Consider the following 4,326-nt stretch of genomic DNA (forward strand, 5'->3'; position numbering starts at 1 on the left):
CTTTGCCAAATAAAGTTATTAATAATTTTATCCAAAATTTTAAAAGTGGGGGCAGGTATCCAAATAGGTAGTGCCTGAAATAAATACATTAATTGTGGGAGTAACTTCATTTACTCCCATAATTTCTATTGTGGGGGTTTCTATTCTGCCCAAAAGGGACAGAGGAAGAATCTCTAGTCAGGTCTGATTTTATTTGTGCGATTAAGCTACCATAATTTCCATTAAATATATGCAAGGTTTGTGGTGTAATCATCACACAATTCATATTTGAATCCCCTCTTGGACCAATTAAAGGTGACTTCTTTATTTAAGCCTGTAGGCCATTTGCCCATCAACATCATAGCTTCAGACTTGGTTTCATTAATTTTATAGCGTGAGATTTCTCCAAACTCTTTTAAACTGGTCATAAGCCTAGGGATTGAGCTCAGAGGGTTAGAAATATACAGAATAATGTTATCTGCATACAATGAGGTTTTATGGGTGACTCCTCCTGCTGTTACTCGGTCAGATTCTAGGGTCTGACCGTATTCTTTCCACCAGGGGCTCGATACTGATGGCAAATAGTAGAGGTGAAAGAGGACATCCCTGCCTAGTTCCTCTTTTTAAACCAAATTTATTTGAGGAGTATCCATTCACCCGTACTTTGGATGTGGGTCCAGAATATAGCACACTAATCTAACACACTAACATTTATTATGACTGGGAAAGTTTAATGTCCTGAAGAGGACCATAACCTGATCCCAGCAAATCACTTTCTCATTTAACTGTTAATTGTTTTTAGGCATTGTAGAAAACACAGACATTATATATGGCCGATAGTTGGATACAGATATTTAGAGATGTATAAACTATTTTACATGTATTGGAGATGTACCTCAACACCTCCAGAAACCTTTCCATACACATACACAGTAAAGCAATTCTGTCTGTCAGGAATTATCTGTCATTAAAACTAATATTGGGAATAATATTTCAATCATGTCTGCTTATGCAATAGTTCATTGTGAATCATATTTAAATTTTACAGCAGTTATTTCGTAAGCACAAAATAACATATATTATTTATTCAAATATTGACACCACTTTTACAATGTTTTGTAACATTTTGATAGATTACTGTCTCATTTCCAATCAAAAACAAATTTCTACTTTGGATGAAATTAGCAATATGAATAATTTTGGACTTAACTGTCTTCCATTTCAACAGAAAAACATGTATGTTTATGGAGAAATGTACAATTGCTGTATAAAAAGTGCAAAAAACTAGCTTCATAACTGTGATCACTTAAGCAGCTTTTAAAATGGCAGCTTTTGTTTAAAAGCAGTTTGCCAGATTGTTACATGTTGACTTGGCAGAATGTGCCCTCTCCATGTTGCTCCAGATCTATCAGATTATGAAAACTCACCATTTTCTCCAAATATAGCCATGCTCCAAAGTTACAAAATCAAAGGTAACACCATCACAATACAGACCTGGGTAGAAATGATAAAAAATAAATCAGAAAATTATCCAAAGGTATTAAGGTACAGTATTATTTTTTGTACCACAGTTGTTGTTCCATTTCCATTTTATAAACTCACCAAAATGATGCTGCATTTCATCTGTCAATAGAGTGCTGGTATGCGTGTTAGGCTGCTCATATGTCTGCTCTGAAACTTGTACATTTGGAGGTGTGTACCAAGTACTGAGAAGGTGCCTGAATGATTGGATCCTGGTGGCTGTTTCTAAACTGAAATGTCATGCTCACCAAGTCTGGATTCTGCTGATAAAGGATGGGACATGTCTGGCATGAACATACACACGCACACACACAGGCGCACCCACACACGCACACACACACACAGGCGCACCCACACACCTACACACGCACACACACATATATATGTATGCTCGAATGCGTTACCAAATAAAGTGTTAGCAAAATGTGAATATATTGGAAGCACAATGTAATTTTTCACCTGGAAAGTGTGTTATAATCCTTCTGTGTTCTGGTAGCCTTGATGTGTTTGCAATACTGTAGTGTGTGAAGCATATAATGTACAAAGTGGCAAAGCAGAATAATAAGACATTAAGTAACTAAAAAGTGTACTTTATTAGCAATTATAAGAAACCAAAAGTGTAATTGTAGCATACTGTAATCACACTAATATGTAAAATATGTAATGTCAATACACTTAAAATACATTCTAAATATATTTTAAATGTAATTCAATCACAAAAATACTACACTCAAAATATACTAATCAAGCATGTTCATATTACAAAAAAGCAATATATTTAAAGTATACTAAGTGTAATTTAAGTTGTTCCAAAAAAGTATGTGAAAGTACACTTAGTATACTTTAAATTGTGCTTTAATACAATTTAAATACTATTAAAATACACTAAGCACAAAATTAGTTGTTCCAAAATGTCACACTTTAAGTTAACTAATCCTAAGTGAACTTGAAGTATACTCATGATTAGTCTGACTTAAAGTATGCTTAAATATACTAAAATATAACATACTCGGTGTATTTGTTTTTCACCAGAGATGCCCTCTAGGATTGAGAACACCTGGCATCCAATTAACTCTCTACAGGAGTGTGGAGTATAAAAGGAGACTCTTTTCCCTGTTTCTTTATGCAGGTCACGGTTCAGCATGAGTGTTGCTTGGTTGGTTTTCAGTGGTCATAACTCGACTAACATCAATCAGTAAGTAATGTTTTATTATTTATGTAGCACATTTTCATCAACAAGGAAATACAAAGTGCTTTACAGGAATTAAAAGAAAATACAAACAAAATAAACCAAAGGAAAGAGAAAAGAAGAAAAAGAATCTTGTTGATCTAAAGTATGTAAACTAGGTGCTCCTTTCAGGGTTGCTAGATAAGTATCCTCTCGTCTAATTCCATTTCTGGGTTGGAAGAACAGGAGTTTAAAAAGCAGTCTAATCCAAAGTATATAAACTAGATACTCCATTCAGGGTTGGAAGATAAGAATAAGTAAGTATTCCCCGGTCTAATTCCTTTTCTGGGTTGGAAGAATAGGAGTCTAAAAAGTAATTGCGAAGGTAGTTTTTCTGGATTCCAAGTTTGTTCTAATCCCTGTTCTGGGTTGCTAAATAAGTGTAAGTAAGTATCCTCTCGACGTCTGGGTTAGTAGATAAGTATAAGTAAGTACCCTCTGGACTTTCTAAGTATGCTCTAAATTTGTAAAAGTAATGAGCAGTGGTGGAGAAAATACTCAAAAAATGCACTTAAGTAAAAGTACAAATACACAGACAAAAACATACTCAAGTAAAAGCAAAAGTACCACATTAACATTTTACTTAAGTAAAAGTAAAAAAGTACTGGCTTTTAAAAATACTTAAGTATTAAAAGTAAAAGTACTTGCTGAGTAATACCTAATCGCTAATATCATTAAGTGTACCGATCGTATTTAATTTTAATACATTAGAAATGTGCCATTTTAATGAACAATGCCACAGATAAAGCATGTTTTTGTTGTGTTTACTCTCAGTAACATAGTTTAGTTTGGCAGGGGAGGACATGGAACCAAGGAGCCAAGTAGCAGAGTTGTAGTCTAGAGCACCGAACCCAAGAAAATCAAGACCAGCACCCTGTGCTACATGACAATAAAATTAAGTGCACCAAAATTGCTTATCAAATTGATCTGAAAGATCCACTTTCCCATAAAAACACCTAGATATTAAATACTTAGGTCTGAAATACATTTCACCAGTATCAATTCAAACTCTTCTTCATTCTGTTTTGCTTTCATTTCTGTGCCACAATCCACAGAGGTCTCCTGCCATCCCTAAAAAAAATAATGCCCTGGACGGTTGCCCATACTACCCATGTCAGAAACCACAACTGTCTGCACCATTAAATATAGCTACTAACAATGCTCAACTATGAACACTGTCCAAGGCCCAATAAGCAAGAAATAACCAAGCAGAAGGAGCACCGTGACTTTTATAATCCCTCCATGTCTCCCACCATGACATGTGACGAAAACAAAGAGCAATGAGCATGCTCTGTATTCTTACGTTCTTGTTTTATTTGTTCGCCAATTAAATAAATATAAATATATTTTAATGAAATAAAATAGCTACTGCAGTGTACGGAGAGCATTACAAGAACAACGAACGGCTCTCAGTGAGGCTTCAGTCCTATAGGATTTAGTCAAGATCCGTCCAGAAGAAATGGATCGTTCCTGAATGTCATATCAATATATTGCACTTTGGTCACAGCGTTGTCCCATATGTGAGACACCTCCGTCAACACCTCCACACAATAATTCAGTGCATGAGTGACAACTTTTTTTTCATCGCAGATGCAACG

The 4,326-nt window shown here is 35.0% G+C and overlaps 2 long non-coding RNA genes across 2 annotated transcripts in view; one reads left to right on the plus strand and one right to left on the minus strand.

The window, feature by feature from the left end:
* Positions 1-1,750, minus strand: part of LOC106941094 (uncharacterized) — a 12,834-nt gene extending 11,084 nt beyond the window's left edge. The window contains exons 1-2 of the long non-coding RNA XR_001423259.1: positions 1,546-1,750; positions 1,407-1,473 (exon numbers count right to left, since the gene is read on the minus strand). This is a non-coding gene — a long non-coding RNA (uncharacterized LOC106941094). The remainder of the gene's footprint in view (positions 1-1,406; positions 1,474-1,545) is intronic.
* An 877-nt stretch (positions 1,751-2,627) lies between these two features.
* Positions 2,628-4,326, plus strand: part of LOC106941095 (uncharacterized) — a 12,807-nt gene continuing 11,108 nt past the window's right edge. The window contains exon 1 of the long non-coding RNA XR_001423260.1: positions 2,628-2,695. This is a non-coding gene — a long non-coding RNA (uncharacterized LOC106941095). The remainder of the gene's footprint in view (positions 2,696-4,326) is intronic.

This window comes from Poecilia latipinna, unplaced genomic scaffold, assembly GCF_001443285.1.
Source record: "Poecilia latipinna isolate Pla-1442-1.1 unplaced genomic scaffold, P_latipinna-1.0 Scaffold3495, whole genome shotgun sequence".
Taxonomy (NCBI): domain Eukaryota; kingdom Metazoa; phylum Chordata; class Actinopteri; order Cyprinodontiformes; family Poeciliidae; genus Poecilia; species Poecilia latipinna.